General features: G+C 41.9%; 1 protein-coding gene across 1 annotated transcript in view; it reads right to left on the bottom strand.

Moving 5' to 3' along the window:
• Positions 1-17,680, bottom strand: part of XKR4 (XK related 4) — a 411,991-nt gene that overhangs the window by 250,340 nt on the left and 143,971 nt on the right. The gene's annotated exons all lie outside the window — the stretch shown is intronic.

The following is a 17,680-nucleotide window of genomic DNA, read 5'->3' as shown; positions in this document are numbered from 1 at the left end:
GGGCTCATGATTTACACCATGACAGTCCAAGAGCCTTGAAGAAAGAAATCACCACCTTCAACTCTGAATGTGTTTCCCCCTCATGCACATCAAGGAGAAGTCCTCACCCTTCCAGGCCGCTGCACTTCCTTAGAGCCTAGGTGTGACACAGAGCTCTGGGCCAGCGAGGCAGAAGGTCAGAGAGATAGGTTAGAGTCAGATAACCTGAGAACATCCCCACCTTGCCATTTCTCTAATAGCTCCTTGACCTTGAGTGGACTCGACTAATTCACTGAACCCTCGCATCCCCATCCACATTAGAAGAGTAGGGATTAAATCAAATAACATAATATTAGTAGCTACCATTCATATAGTGTTTATTACATGCATGACACTATGCTAAGCCCTTTATTTTTTTTTAATTTTTTTAATGTTTTATTTATTTTTGATAGAGAGAGAGAGAGAGACAGACAGAGCATGAGAGGGGGAGGGGCAGAGAGAGAAGGAGACACAGAACCAGAAGCAGGCTCCAGACTCTGAGCTAGTTGTCAGCACACAGCCTGACATGGGGCTCGAAGCCACGAACGTGAGATCTGACCTGAGCCGAAGTCGGAGGCTTAACCGACTGAGCCACCCAGGCGCCCCTGCTAAGCCCTTTAGATACATGATCTAATTCGACGCTCGCGATTAAATCATGTTATTGTCATCATTTCACAAACACAGAAGCCAAGGGTTAGAAGAGTTAACAATTTTTCTCAAGAAGGGCCTGAACCTAGAATCCTGGAACTGAAACCGAGGGTCACCACGAGGCCCATCCCCTCCCCAGGTGTTCTCTCTAGAGATGCAGGTGGCATCAAAGGTTCTGACACTCAGAAGGTTCTTGGTCAATCCTTACCCACCACATTCACTGTGAAGTAGGATATGGTGACATTTCCAAAGGAGACAGTGTCCCTGTGAGCAGACCATAATGCACTTGCTGAACTTACATCCCCAGAGGCGGGTGAGCACCACTCAGTAAAGGAACCGAATCACCAAGCCACTGACCAGAGAGGAACCTTATTCATTGGCCTATGTTCCCATTAAAAAAAATTGGGGTTTAGTGAGCTACTCAATGCTATAATATTTGTTCAATGTTCATGACACTTTGCTCTACAATCTAGAAAAATAATGTAGGTAAAGACTACAAAGGTCCGTAGTGACCCAAAACTTTCTGTTAAATCCTTGGTGCAAGGGGAGAGGTGTTGAGTTTCCTGAAATCACTAAAAAATTCAGCTAAAAATGAGCAGTCTGATGAGAGAAATATAAATGTAAGTGCTCCCATCCAATAAGGTGGAGAAAGGGGAAGAAAAAAGGAGGGGGACTGAGAACTGATGGAGAGAGACAGTGCAAGAGGAGAGGGCAGGGGTATTGGGTCGTGTAAGCAGCCCGCCCTCCTTCTGCCCAGGGCCCTTACACTCCAGTTATAGGGCAGCCCAAGGAAGATCTTCAGTCAGAGCCTGAAACCGTGGGTCCCTCGGGCAAGTCACTTTCTGTGCCCAGGAATCCATGTAAAGGATATCAGTGCTTTTAGGCAAGGGTCTGTCAACCACAGTCCAAATGCCTTTCCCATAAGATGCAGGCACAGCTACATGAAGGTGACTGACTGATGTCCACCGTACCCACCCTGAGTGAAAGTCCTTTTAACAGCAATATGCATGTATGTCTCCTTCGGTAGATAGGGAAAAACTCCTCTCTTTATATCCTAAAGAAAGCCAAAGAATGTTGCAAGATCTCTTCCAAGGCAAAAACTGCAATTGAATTTTGCCCCAGAACAAGTAATAATAATAGGGATCGGAGCAGCGCTGTCCTGCTCCAGCCTGAAAATCTCCGGACACTGCGGTGAGGCGGCCCTCCTATGGTCAGCTCACCAGGGGCCGCCCCAGCACCGGGTCGGCCTGGGGGGCTCAAGGTCTCTGGGCAAGAGCGTCAAGCAGGGCAGGTAACACCTGGTGCGTTGTGATGGCATCTTTCTTCTGTATCCTGAGATTTCAGTCTCATCGTGATGAAGACATTTCCTTTGCCGTCTGGCCAAGAGAAGGCGGTGGCCTTAAATTTGGGCAATTCTACCCAATTCTACTGTGGCTTGCCCCATTCCCTGGAGGCTCCACATTTATTTCACCAGCTTTCCCAGTCCCTGAGCTTTGCAGCTTGGGGTTTATAGGGGAAAGCAAGGAAGTGGCATACAAGCTGAAAGCCATTCCCCAGAGGATTGTGGGTTTGATCATCCAAACAATAGTAAAATACACATGAGCATTAATTTAATAGTAATAATGAATGCTCACTAGGGAGTGTTTACTCATGGATAGACATTGGGCTAAGTGTTTTACTGATCTCTTTCTCATTTTACTTGCCACAGCTCAGAGATGTAAATGAGTGACAGTCCCTGGTTTTGGATTTGACACAACCAAGACACAGGTCCCTTGCCCATGAACATCAGCTCAAAACCCAGGATTGGAATTTGAACTAGACTTGTCTACTCCTGTTCAGAGCCCATGGCCTGAACCATTCATTACAGTGGCCACTCTTCATCTTGCAGGGCTCCTGCTGGGTCCCTCCCCACTGGTGGCAGGAAGCCTGGTGGCCAGTGCAAGAGGCACCTCAAAGGAGAGAACAGAAATCATATGACAAGTATGACCTAAGAAATATTTTTTTATGTTTTTGATCTAAGAAATATTGTTAAAAGTCAAAAGGGCTCAATAAAAAAAAAAAACATAGCAAAATACAAGAGTCAGTGGTTCTCTTTCTAAGCCCTTCATTTGAAAGTAACTCACCATTGTATGAATTCAATATTAATAAATGCCTGAACACACCCTTAAAAGTTCCAAACAGAAACCTATGCACATTTGGTGTATACATATACTACTGATTTCGTATATATTTGCCTAGACGCTTAACTTTTCCCACTGGATGAAGTAAAGAAAGGGATTGTCCACTCTGTAGACTAGTGGCTGAGATCATCTTCAGATTCCCATGAACAAGAATTCTTTCTTCTCCCATGAGATCTCTGACCTCTTTCTCTCTACCCCCTTCTTTTCCCTCTATGCCCCTTTCTTTCCTTTTATAAGTCCCCATTCTTTTCTCTCTTTAGAAATATCTTTTTTATACATTAAATGGTGAATATGCATTTATTGAATGAATTCATTTGATACCATTCTTTATTTTAAAATGTGTGAGTTGACTGCCTCTTCTAAAGATGCCCCAGGAAATTCAAAGCAGTTATATATAGGCCCCGAATCTACCCACATTGGGTCAATGTCCTACTTATGTTATGTAACCATGTCATCTGGCCATTGTTTATGCCACAGGGCTATCTTAGTGATTCCTGCCCTCCTTGGTTCAGGTGACCCCATCTCTCTAGTCCAAATGTCTTTTCTGAGACTCAGGCTCAAACACTGCCAAGCATCTGGTGGCATCTCAGAACCATTTCATCACCTCTACCACTAAAAACCATTCTTCCTTCAGCATTCTTTCTTCCAGTGGTTAAAATTATCTTGCAACTAGCCGGGCAAGCTAAAAATCTCAAATTGTCTTTAAAAAAATTTTTTTTAACATCTATTTATTTTTCAGAGAGAGAGAGACAGAGCATGAGTGGGGAAAGGCAAAGAGATGGAGACAGAATCTGAAGCAGGCTCTATCCTCTGAGCTGTCAACACAGAGCCCAACACAGGGCTTGAACCCATGAATGCAAAATCATGACCTGAGCCAAAGTCGGACACCCAACTGACTGAGCCACCCAGGTGACCCAGAATCTCAAATTGTCTTAAACTCTTCCTTCAACTAAACTCCAACATTCCAGTAGACACCAGTTTCTCCATGGCTCTGGTTTCTGATTTCTCAGACCACAGCTGATCACTGACTGATGGATTTGAACTTCACTGGTCCTTTTCCATGTGAATTTTTGTCAATATATACAATTCCGTATTGTAAATGTATTTTCTGTCCCTTATGCTTTTCTTAATAATAATTTATTTTCTCTAGCTTATTTTAGTGCAAGAATGCAGTATAGAATACATTGAAGTAATATATGTGTACATCGACTGTTTATAGTATCAGTAAAGCTTCTGGTCAACAGTAGGCCATTAGTAGTTACGTTTTGGGGGAGTCAAAATTATATGTGGATTTTCAGCTCTACAGAGGGTTCGTGCCCCTAACCGTCACGTTATTCAAGGGTCAACTATAATTGCCAACACAGGCCCCCAGTGGTTGCCCAGGCCTAGTCCAGTCTTCCTCAAATCCATTCCCTACGCAGCCACCAGGGGGATTCATTCAAAATACAGTCCAGCCATGACACTGCTTGGTTTAAAATTTTTTTAGTGCACCAATTATCTATGGAATAAAGTTAGGCTCATTAATAAGACGCAGAGAGGCCATGTCTTCAGCAATAGAAGACTCTGTGGAGTCTCCACCTGATTTTGCTGAGTACCTTTTTTCATGAAATGTCTTTATCCCGCCCTTGTCCTACCCAACACTCCCCACTTCCTACACCCAAACCCCACTTAACCCTCCTATATGTCTCTCTTACCATTCACCATAAGCTCACTAAGGACAGAAAACATCCATCTTGCACTTTCTAGCACCTAGAGATTTCATTTGTCTGGCATGAAGTGAAGCTCATTTTTCTCTCTCTCACTCCCACTACAGATAATGATTATCACAGCTCACATACTTCATAACTTTCCAACCTCAAAATCAGACCCACACCTTCATCTCTTAAGGTTAAAATCTCCTATTCACATGGGCTTCGTTTAGTGGTTTAATGTTTAATTGTGAATCTTACATATCTATGGCTGTGTAGATTATTAATATTATTATTAACATGATTGTTATTATATTATCATATATCACACTTAAGATTTGGCCATTCGTTTATCACTAAGCCTGCACTGATTGCTTTCTTTTTGCTTAAACAACCCTGTAACTGCTGAGAATCACAAAATGAAAGATGCGGTTTCTGCCCTCATGACAATAAACTATTTAATTATTGATTTGGTAATTTGATAAAAATAAAAGTTGTTGGGGCATATGCTAAGAAATGTGGAGGAAATGATAGTGGTGGCTCATGAATGATACGGAAGTCATTTGAAAAAAGCTACATTCATTAAATGCTCATTATGTAGCAGACACTGTTGTACCTACTTGATGTATTTTCTCCTCAGTTCTGACTCTAGACTCTGAGAAGTAAAACAACTTGCCTACATTAGCAAAGTTTAAAACCAGGTCTTATCGGGTTTCAAAACACAGACACATCACTATCCAGAAGAAACCACACACACACACACCACATGCACAGGTCAAAGTTTTCTCTAAAGAGCTCATGAATGCAATAGCAGAGACATGCAGGTACCTGATGGAAATGTCCCATTTATGCCCAAGCAAGTTGTGCAGAATCACTAAAAACCTATTAGATGTGTTGGGTTTAGTTGAAATTCTGTAAATTGGATGGCAATGCTAGTTCCTTCATGGTGTCCAGAAGCTCAACCTGGCTGTCACGTGTGACACTGGCTCCTAGAGAATATGTACCAGTGCTCCAGAAATACAATTTGTTGGTAGAGAAAATCTTTCAATATTGGGGGGCCATGGGGAGATGTTGTAAGAGGAGTCCTTGGTAATCAGGAAGTTCATAACAATTGAATTAGGCAACTGAAAGTGGTGGGAAATCCCTTGGAGCCTGGGCTCCTCGTCTCGGGGCAGGGACCATATCATGGGGACAGATGGAGGGCCAGGAACTGGGAGGTAGAATGAGCAGCTTGGTCTCAGGTAGCATGGGGCTCTGAGGCTCATGGGGACAAGTTTGGCACACCTCATCCTCAGTGTCCAATACAATCTGAGCCCCAGCACCAGAGAAAGACGGTCTGGGAGCATTTTTGCTACCAATGTTGTCTTTAGCAAAGCATGAGCGTACTTTTCTATTCCAGAAAGAATTACTTGTTCCATGAGATTATTTGGCAAGGCACTGAAAAGGGGCCATTTATATATTTTGCCTGGTAAAAGCAAAGAAGCACTTCAGGTTTGTATTTTGTCTTATACTCAAGTAAACTGTCCATGACAACTGTGTTTAATGGAGAGCCATCTACCAAAGGTGATGGGATTACACACATTGATTATTTGGTTGGAACAAGGCGTTCCAGTGTGTTTAAAATTCGTTCAGATCCATTCTTACAGGCACCATGCAAGAGGAAAATAATTTTTCATATTTGGAAAGGAAGGGAGGCTTGTGAGAGAAAAGAGATCACACCTCATCTCCCTCCCACCTTTCCCCCCTCTGTCTTTCAACACGGAAGAAAGACTCAACTGAAAATTTTAATCTATACCAATTTAACAACTTCACTGCAGGAAACACTTTTACTTGTTGAAGAGGAAGATAAGACCAAGTGAAAGTGGTAGAGAAAAGACAAGGTCTGCACAAGAACGTAAGATGACCTTGGCGAGATCTCAGCCAAATAACGCTGTGTCACAAAGACAATAACCTCCCTGCCCCTGGCTTTGATCTTCTCTGAATAACATTCTTGTCTGAATTAATGTTCATCATAAATCTTTGAGAAAGGACTCTTGGAACATGATACAGTCTAGGCAGTGCCTGAGTACAAACATGAGAGAGCCATGCTGGCCTTTTTTTTTTTTTTCCCTTAATGGTCAGTCTGAAAAAATATAGGGTGCTGAATATTATTTTAGTGGTACTTGAACTGCTGTTATAAAAATAAACCCAGTAAAAACTAACATGACAGATATCAAAAAGGCGTGTATCTCTACCATCTATGTGATAAATGGTATAAATCCATCGTCTCTGTGAAGAAGTATCCCAGGAAACTAGCATGGTGGCATGTTGCCATTACTTTGCATTTGGCTTTCATGGTAGATACAAGATTAATGGTAACTTTTTACTACTGTTGAGCTGAGAAAGGAATCAAATATTTATAAAGGAAGGGAAAAAATGTAGAAGAGCAACTAAAACTTTTAGATCACCCAAATACTCCATTTTTTGCAAATCATTTTTGTACAGAAAACTTTATGAAAGTAGCTAAAGTTGGGTGGATTCACTGGAGTTGTTTTTTGGCCACTGTGCTTTTCTGTATCATACTCTACTCATTCTGGTCTTAGGAAGTCCCTTGCCCAAATATAGTATAAGACAAGGCAAGCTGGAGGCCATGAGCTCCAGAAATTCCTTGTACATGACCTCATTTGGTCTCTGCTCTCTCCGATTTTGACTCACATTCATTCTCTAGTGTATCTTCTGCCACAGATCCACCAGCTGGACACATCAACAAACTAAGTCTCAGCTCGTCAGCTTTCATATCACCTCAGAGACTCTCAGAGGGGTCTCTTCCTTCTGAGAAGGCTTTCCAATAGATGGAATGATCAGTAATCAGTATCCAATGCTTCTTGGCATAAACTACCCATGCTTTTACTTACATATGGCCCTCAAGGCCATTATTTGAGAAGCATATGGGACAAAAGTGTTAGAATAATGAACTCATGCTCATTCTTGTCCTCATAGGCTACTGCATTAAAATCAAATAAAGGTTAATAGACTGTCTTCGTGGTTTAGAGATTTAGGTCCTGAATTTTTTTTAATGTTTATTTATTTTTGAGAGAGGGAAAGACAGAGCAGGTGTGGGGGAGAGGTAGAGAGAGATGGAGACAGAATCCGAAGCAGACTCCAGGCTCTGAGCTGTCAGCACAGAGCCCGACGCGGGGCTTGAACTCACCAACTGTGAGATTATGACCTGAGGCAAAGTTGGACGCTTAACCCACTGAAATACCCAGGTGACCCAGTCTTGATTTTTTTTAAACTCATTTTATGGATTTTTTTTTAACTCATCAAGTTTCCTAGCTCCATAATTACTGATGTCATTCAGTGGTATTTAACATCTAAAGAGAGTTAATGGGTTGACAGTGGCAATGAAGACAACATTGCACAGAAAACCCTGCAGAAGAGCCCGTTGCCACTTAAACACAATTTGAAATTCAAAATCCTCTTTAATATTCAGCAGTTGAAAGCTGTCTCTGACTCCACTTATCTTGACCTTAAATGAATGTGGATGGTTTCTAAAAGTCTGGATAATGCCAGAAAATGATAACACTGGTGGGAGCCAGTAACAGAAAAGGACCCTATCTATGCCCACACCTGTACCTCTACCCGCATTTATACCTACACTTAGACCTATAGCTTATTCTTACTCCTATAGCTTCTTGAGGATATATCTGGGTATCTGTTAGATCCTTAAAACAGCCACAGTCTGCTCAATAACTATTGTGGAATCTATGAGTATACAGTTCTCCCAGAATTAAGAATGAATTATGATGACCACAGAAAGTGGCATCATACCAGTTTGCTGTCACGGTGCCCCAAATAAGGTTTATGTTGTTTTAAGGGAAAGGATCACTTATGATAATGGATCACTTCGCATGTACTAAGTCCTGCCTTCATTTCTGTTTTAACTGAGCTTTCCAAAATGGACATTCATAGTTGATACTACATTTTTTCCATTTCAAACAACTCAATCAGAAATCAAAGGATGTCTTTAGATATTAGAAAGTAAAAATGGTGCAATTACACCTATTACACATCTTTTTAATTTAGGAGAATCCATAGTCGGTTGGGCCAGGTAGGATGTACTAGATAAGCTGAGATGGTGATTCTAGGTCAGGCCCTTGCAAAGATAAAGGTCTAGGTATCTTTACAGGAGTTAGAGCACACAACCAGTGCTCCAAAAGAAAACTCTCTTATGAAGTTCTAAATTAGACATCCAAAGATACAGAATCAGGGCATCCAGAGTCAGAGTGTGAAAAAGCAAATAAAAAAGGAGACTTTCCTCAGGATCTATGAATTTCTCTATAATAAATGTGAGTCATTCTGTCATGTTATTGTTGGAAGAGAGATAATTTTGGTTTTATGTGTGGAAACCAACGTGCTGCATTCTTTCTGGGGGAAAAAAAGGAGGTTCTTTGATTCACATGTAGTTATCCCTAAGCTGTCTCTAAAGTTCACACTTTTAAAATATCCAGGACTTTCTAGTCAAACCATCAGAAACCTAAGACACTTTCTTTGAAAGAATGGTGGAATTTTAAAATGACCTTGAAAATGTATATTAACTTAAATGAGATTCAGATTTTAGTGGATAAGAAAAGCATCATGCAACTTGCTAATGCTAGATAAGACAGTTAACTTTTCAGATAATTTCTCTGATCCAGAATATGTAAAGAAAAACTTAATAAGTAATTAATTGTTCCTTAGCTACTGAAGTGTTTAGTTCCCCACTCACATTCTTATGTATTTGAACACCTCAGGTATTCAATGTTTAATGTTGTGTAATTCTATGTACAAATGAAGGTGGCCAATACAAATATAAAGTAAGTATCATGAGAGTTGACACATTAATTCTACAGAATCCTGAATCTAAAGAAAACACTAAATTGAATGTAGCTACATCATTGGCTAGCTGCAAACTAAGTCTATTTCACTTTTATATGTCTCTGTGGACATTTTCTGATACATCCTCAACTGATACTAAGTAGGTTAGAGATGCCAGATGGTTGGAAAGAACATGACCTATTATGAGAGAAGTCCCAAAGCTTGAAACTCAATATGGCAATTTGAAGTCTTCATTTCATAAGTCACATGAGCAGCATCATGCACTTGGTCTAGAAATGGGTGGTCCACTGGGTGGACAGCCAATCACGAGAACCAGGAATTCAGACACAACTGAAGTTGAGGTCACATCAAGTCAGGACTAGGCAGCCATTTTGACTAAGTCTAACTGGAGTGGACCAAGCTAGTTTTCAGAGAGAACAACGATGCTGCCATGAAAAACAGCAACCAAAGCCACAAAAGCCCATAAGATTCTATGACAAGGGGTAAGGGGGAAAGAACTGTTGCTTTATCTCCAATGACTTTGCAGTTTCAGTTTTAGCTCTTCTATGGTATTGACTATATTCACATTCTTGAATTGTATAACTTATTCTTTCATTAGCTTGAGTTAGTATCATTTTATTATAGCCAAATAGTCCCTGACCAGAATGAGCTTCATGAAGATGAGGGCACTGCCTGTTTTGCCATGACTTAAGAACCACATTTAGGAACTGACAAAGATGTTGAATGAAATGACTACAAGGAGAGGAACATAAATTGTGCCAAAGGAATCTGCGAAGGAGAAGACAGTGGGATAGAAGTGGAGAAAGGTCTTCAACACTGGGTAGGACTTACATGACAAGAGAAGAAGTTTTAGGCAGATGGAGGCACCAGCAAAGTGTTTCAGATTTGTATTTACCAAGAGTTAGTGTGTACCTATGATCCAGGAATGGTGCTATGTGATTTCAGACATAATTAACAGAGGAGATCACTTTGCTGTTATGCCTCAATTTCTTAACCATACCTTAAAAATCTTACCTTCCTTTGCCATTCTGGGTCCCAGATGGGCTGTCTCTATGTCTTCACTGACATGATAGTAAGGTGGTATATGGAAAGGAATGGCTTACAAGTCAGTATTGAATAACTTTGCTCACAGCCACCTACTGAGAAATTACTGCCTGCCTGCCTTGGTCATTGTAGCCCTTTATATAGATTTCAAATTATCAGGGGCAGAAGTGAGTCTGGAAAAAAGAGAGAAAAATAGAAATAAAAGTATAACTTATGTGAAGGAATATTAAGTTTAAAAATGTGCTGATACATATATCTACCTGCATGAGAATATCTGAATTATTTACATGCAGTTGTCCCTGTGAAATATACCAAAAAATCCTGAAGATAAATGTAGCAGACTAAATATATGAGTACTTTGGGAAGTAAAAAGGCTCTGTATAAACACAAGGCACTTTTATTGTTATGTAGTTTTGATATACAATAAAATATTTATCACTGAATGAGAGACACGGAGGGAAAAGCTCTGTGCAATGCAATTTGATTTTCAAACTTGGCTGACATGTCTGCTAATTCTGAGCCACGATGCGAATAGCAGCAATCACATGCATGTATGAATGTCAAACGACAGAAATTAAGTTGCAGAACAAGAGGATGGATGCTCTTTGTGGGGATGAATCAGCTTTTTAGAAAGCATATATAGTATTTCATGCCAAGGAAATGGAAAGATTAGAAATATTATTGGAAACTGGCCTTCATATGACAGATGATAAATGTCCCAGGAAGCACATTCGGGCTCTCTCCATTGGATCTTTCGTGGGGGAAAATAAGAATTTAAAAAACCCCAATGGTAAGTAGTCCCATTATGATTACTCAGAGTATCCCAGTAGAGCTTAAGAGCTTGTAACTGTGAACTACAGAAAAGACTAGATCTTTCTGGCAGAAAAGGCAAGGGGCATGGAGGCATCAAGGAGACTGAAGAGTTCCAGCACCATATTGTTGAGTGGTTAGTAACATTTTGCGTTAAAAGAATATAGGACTGACTTAGAGTTGGAGGGCCCCATCGTCTACTCAACTGTATCACTTGTGGGCCATACGAGCCCAAGAAAGACATTTAATTTCTCAGACTTGGTTTCTTTATCAGGAAAATGGTAATAATAATGGCTTTTGCCCTAAGGAATTCTGAAAATCAAAAGAGCTAAGAATGCTTATTAAAGTACTTTCAAAGTGGGTGTTATAAAATCCATCGTTAAATAAAAATCCTTTGAGGAGTCCCAAGGCAAGGTTGGGGTGAAGCAGTTTGGGAAGCAATTTAAGTGGCAGGAAAAGGGTCACACTCCCAAATGATTCTAGAAAGCTTCTACCTCACAGCCGCTCTATCTTCCCATCTACACTGACCACTCAAAAAACTGTAGGCTTCATTTGCCACTTGGAGGCACATTTCCACTTTCAGAACTCCACTTGTTATTCTTATTAATCCAATTTCCCCTGCTTGGTTTAAAAATATTGGTGGGGGGGGGCAGAGAAGGAGGAAAAATACAATAGCAATATGTGGGGCAATTTTCCTGGCCCTGGTTTCCAAAGAATGCCCTGGCCTTTCCCTTACCCTCTTGGCTTGGCTTTTGGACAATTCTCTTCAGGCACAAAGATGTCTTATCTCTCCCTCTGCAGGTCTGCACTCAGCTCACTCTAGGAAATCTCTTCCCAGAAATTCAGAACACAGTGAGTAAAGTGGGATCTCCATGGTGCTCTGGGTACTAGGTATGGGAGCTCTCATTACTCCTCTGCTGCAAATGAAGAAGGTTGGAGCTAAAAGATTGGTTAATTCAAAGGACCACACTCTGAGTCATTGTTAAAGCTGAAAATGGAATCCAAATCTCCTCAATCTGGACTCAGAATTCAATGATGTCCTCTCGAGGTCCAGAAACTCCTCAGAATGTTCATTGGTCTCAATGGTCTTCAGAGGAATTTGCTTTGTACATCATGGTTTGAGAAATAAAGGAAAATGTACATGTCCAATATTCAGTATGCATCCGGTGGGTAGAAGAATGCCTTTCAAGGGATGAGGATAAAGAAACCTTCTGTTCTAGAAGCCACAAAGTCAAGAGCTGATCAGTCCATTTGGGGTGTCTACAGGTACAACTGACCACAACTAGATGGGACCAGTATATTCTTTCATCCCTTTCCCCAAATTATGTTTTGGCTATGACCTATGGGGGAAACCACACCATGTTCCTTTCTTCCACTCCCCCTTGTTCTCCGTGCTTCCCTAACAACCTGCCTCAGATTGTGTCCTTTGCTACTGAGCACCAGGCAACAGAAGATTCTCATCCACACCAACCTGGTGCTGAGTTCTCCCACAGGCCTTACTCTCTGTCTTCACTTCAGTAGTATATGCCCAGTTGCCCGGACACCAGTATATCAGGTGGCTAGGACACCACAATGAACAAAGTAGATCCCCAAACTAAAATATAAAAAGTAGAGGTGGTCAAGGGAGGAAAAGGGGTAGGGGTGGAAGAGTCTGGTGTGTGTGTGTGTGTGTGTGTGTGTGTGTGTGTGTGCATGCACATGCGCATATGCACATATGCAAGCTCACACTATGTGGTCAGCAAAGATGAGGGTTCAGTGGACACCAGAGAAAGTTAAGGGAGTAAACCATGTGGATAACAGGAGCAAGAGCATTCTAGGAAAACTCTTAGCATGATGGTACAGAGGACACCGAGGCTGGAGAACTCTGGGGAGGGTCAGAGCGAAGGGGACTGTCAGAGGCTGGTTGCATAGAAGGCTGAGAAGTTTGTATAAGGCTTCAAGGATTTTGAATGTCATTTGGGAAACCCACTTTTCAGATGGAAAGCCACTGGGTTTTAAGCCTTCCCCCCACCACTAGTTGGTTTTAAGCACAAATTAAAATGATCTAACTTGAATACTGTGGTGACAAGGTAAAGAGGAGATAGCTGGACAGGGAGACAAGTCACGGTGCCAGTGCTCCAGGTGACACAGGATGGTGGCTGGGACTTGGGTGTATGAGGTCAAGATGGTGAGAAGAGGCTGAGTCGCGGCATTGTTAAGACTGAGCTAACCAGAGTCGATGACACGTTGCAGTGTGCAGTGTGAGAGGAAGAGAGGAACCGAGGAGGACATGGTCACCTGGGGTCTGATCCAGCTGGGACCTTCAGTCCCTCCTTGAAAAGGGGGGCTCTCCTGGGGCAACAGGTCTCCATGAAAATTCAAGACTTCTATTTTGGAGTTGGTACTTTTGATGTGAGTGTTCAACATCCAAGCAGAGGTGCCACGGAGGCATCAAGAGCAGGAGAAACGGGGCCAGTGAGGAGGGCTGCTGCGAGGTGCAATTAGGGAGCTCGAGAACAAGTGAGAGCCAGGACTCATTAGCTGGGAGACATGTGGACCGTCTATTTTAAGTTGCTCTATAGCACCATAGGGTTTTTTTTTAATAGAGAAGTTTTCTCCTACTCCAAAAGGAATATGAGAGTTTTTAAAATTATAACACACCCAAAAAGATAAGCTGAGAATCCAAATATTTAGTATTCAGTTTCCAATCATTGCCTATTTTTTCCTAAGTGTTGATGCATGCACCTGCACATGTAATAATTATTATTACCATGTTTTTTGAGTCTTTCTCACTGTGCAGGCAGGCACCGTGCATGCATTTATGTACACTGTCTCATTTACTTTTCACCGCTGCATGTCCAACAGATCCTGTAAGCACCCCCTTCTTCGAGTTGTTATTGTGACAGAGGCATGTGTGCCTGGAACTTGGGGTTTTTATTCCAGAGCCTGGCTTATGCCTATTACATTCTCAACCCTGACAGAATTGCCATTGGGATGTGCGTGTTGAGCAAAAGGACCCCCCCACTCATTGCGGATGGGAATGCAAAACGGCGCACCTACCCTGGAAGAGAGTTTAGTGGTTTCTTACAAAATTAAACATACTGTTACCATACAATCCAGCAATTGGGCTTCTCAGCATTTACCCAAATGAATTTAAAGCATTTGTGGGCTCCTGGGTGGCTCAGATGGTTAAGCATCTGACTTAGGCTCAGATCATGATCTCATGGTTTGTGGGTTCAAGTCCCACAACAGGCTCTGTGCATTGATCTGTGCTGACAGCTCAGAACCTGGAGCCTGCTTTGGATTCTTTGTCTTCCTCTCTCTGCTCCTCCCCTGCTAGCTTTCTGTCTCTCTCTCTCTCAAACAAACAAACATTAAAAAAAAAAAAAGAACTTTTGTCCACGCACATGGAAGTTTAGAGGAGCTCTATTCATAATTGCCCAAATTTGGAAGCAACCAATGAAAAGGCAAGGAAGACATGTAAATGTATATTACTAGGTGAAGAAAAGCCAATCTGTAAAAGCTACATATTGTATGATTCCCATGATATGATGTTCTGAACGGCAAAACTAGAGGCTGTATGGTGAGAGTCTAGAGTTTGTGGATAGGGAGGGATGAATAGGGGGAATGCAGGTAATATTTAGGGCAGTGAAATTATTGTGTGATACTATAATGGTGGATACATGTTATACATTTGTTAAAACTATAGAATGTAGAATGCTAAATGTGACCCTTTAGGGAAGCGCTGGGCTCTGGGCAATAATGATGCATCAGTGTCAGTTGAGGGGTTGTAACAGTGAGAGAGCTCCATGGCCAGGACCTTCACAGAGAGCTGTGGGGGGGCTGGAGGGCAGAGGATAGAACCTAAGAGGATTATTTTCCAGCCCCAAGGTGAAATTTGCCTTGCTCAGTTTTGGACTACCTTTTTTGTTTCTGCTTTGGGTGTTTTGTTGTTGTTGTTGTTTTTAAATTTATTTTTAGTGCTTATTTTTGAGAGAAAGAAAGATGGAGAGACATGGAATCTGAAGCAAGCTTCAGGCTGTGAGCTGTCAGCACAGAGCCCAGTCTGGAGCTGGAACCTACAAACTGCGAGATCATGACCAGAGCTGAAGTCTGACGGTTACCTGACTGAGCCACTCAGGTGCCCTGGACTACGTTTTACACCCCTTCCTTCTTTCCTACTTCTCTCTTCTGGAATAGGAATATCCATCCTATGCCTGATCCATTATGTTTGGGAAGCACACAGAAATCCATTTTCACAGGTTCACAGCTAGAGAGGAATTTACCCTCAGCATGCATCATATCTCAAGCCTCACCTGTATCTGATTTAGATGATACTTAGATGAGACTTTGAACTTCAGCTTTCATGTTGAAATGTGTAAAGATTTGACGGGGGAGCTGCTGGGATGGAATGAATGCATCGTGCATGTAAGAAAGATATGAATGTTGGAAGGTCAGGGGTGGAGTGTTTGGGACTGACTGCTTGTGTCCTCTCAAAATTTGTGTGTTGAAGTGTTAACTCCCAACATGTTTGTATTGAGAGATGGGGTCTCTATGAAGTAATTATGATTAAAGGAGGTCAAAAAAGTGGGGCCTCTGATAGGATTCATGTCCTTAAAAGAGACAACAGAGAGGTGTGTGTGTGTGTGTGTGTGTGTGTGTGTGTGTGCATGCGCATGCATCTACGTGTATGTACGCACACACGTGTGGAGAAAGGCCATGTAAAGGTGAGAGAATGTGGCTATCCGGGGGCCAAGAAGGAAGTCCTCACCAAGAATCAAATCATCTGCCCCTTGATCTTGGATTTCTTAGCCTCCAGAACTGTGAGAAATAAATGTCTGCTGTTTAAGCCACATAGTCTGTGGTGTTTGGTTAAGGTGGTCCCGGGTAGACTCAGACAGCGTCCAATCTCTTCCATTCAGCTTATTAGCTGTATGAACTGTGTTTGTATATTTATTTTTTAAATATATGTGATGGTATTTGGAGATGGGGCCCCTGGGAGGTCAATAAGGTTAGATGAGGTCATGAGGATGGAGATTAGTGTCCTGGGAAGAGACACCGGAGAGCTTGCTGGCGAGGCTCTCTCTGTGAACACACAAAGAAGAGATCATGTGATTGCAAGATGGCTGCCACGTACGTGCCTAGAGAAGAACCCTCAGAATGCAGTCTACCTTGCTGGAACACTGACCTTGGACTTTCCAGCCTCTGGAACTATGAGAAATAAATGTTCATTGCTCAAACCACCCAGTCTGTGGTATCGCGTCATGGCAGCTGAATGACAATGACACTCCTTCTAATTTTCCTCAGGTAATGGATACCTTTATAGAGAAATGTTTTGATAACATTCCTGGACCTATCCATAGAATAAATTCCTAGAACTAAAACTTGAAGGCATGCTTCCCATGCTGCTCTCTGCCAACCATCCTCTGGAACCCTGGGACCATTTCAGAATCTTCCTGCTGAGCAACCACATGCTCCTTCTCCTGCCTGCTCGCCAAAGCTTTGAGTTATTATTTTTTTAACTGTTACCATTTTGAATGTGACAGTGGCATCCCACCAATTATTCTCTTTGTATTTCTTTGATCAACATTTAAAACATCCTTCTTTACTCAAAAATCCCCTTCCATTTTGGAATCACCGTCCAAATAACGAAGAGTCCAGACCACACTTCGTACTTCTTCCACTGTCTTGTTAAATGTCTTGTCTCATTTCCTTTCTCACGGGGGATCCACCAAGTCTCCCTCTAAGACTCAGAAGACAATCAATGCTGACATAGTGGGGATGGAACTGGGACAAATCTCCTGCAGGTCGGTCTCGCCAGACCCTTTGTATTCATAACCTTATACACAGAAGAAGAAGGACACCAGGGAAGTGTTGATACCGACTTCGAAGCCCAGGTGCAGTATCTGCAGGGACGCATACCAATCAGGACAGGAACAAAGCCACAGAAGCCCATGGGGGACTGAAAAGAGATTCAGTAGGGATTAAGTTAAAAGAAACTAAGAACAAAGCAAGTGTTTAGTAAGTGAATAAATGAATGCGAGTAAGTTTCCTTCATTTTTTGGCGCTTAAATTTGGACAAACGAGTTGAGAATATAAAGTTTATTCATTTAATTAGTAATGTTTTAAGAAAAGAACTAGAACTTTAGGACTTAACAGATTTGCAAATGCTTGATAGCCATGATTTATTACTAATGTCATCATTGCTCTTGTTATCATATGAAGCTAGGAAGTTGGGGTCAACTTTAGGGTTTATGAGAATTCTTTTTTTTAAATTTTTTAAAAATGTTTTTATTTTTGAGAGACTGAGAGAGAGAGCACAAGCAGGGGAGGGTCAGAGAGAGAGGGAGACACAGAATCTGAAGCAGGCTCCAAACTCCTAGCTGTCAGCACAGAGCCCGACTCGGGGCTTGAACCCACAAACTGTGAGATCATGACCTGAGCTGAAGCCGGTTG

Source organism: Suricata suricatta, chromosome 15 (assembly GCF_006229205.1).
Source record: "Suricata suricatta isolate VVHF042 chromosome 15, meerkat_22Aug2017_6uvM2_HiC, whole genome shotgun sequence".
In the NCBI taxonomy this organism is placed as follows: Eukaryota; Metazoa; Chordata; class Mammalia; order Carnivora; family Herpestidae; genus Suricata; species Suricata suricatta.
The sequence above is the reverse complement of the archived record's forward strand: the minus strand, read 5'-3'. Positions and strand labels throughout refer to the sequence as shown.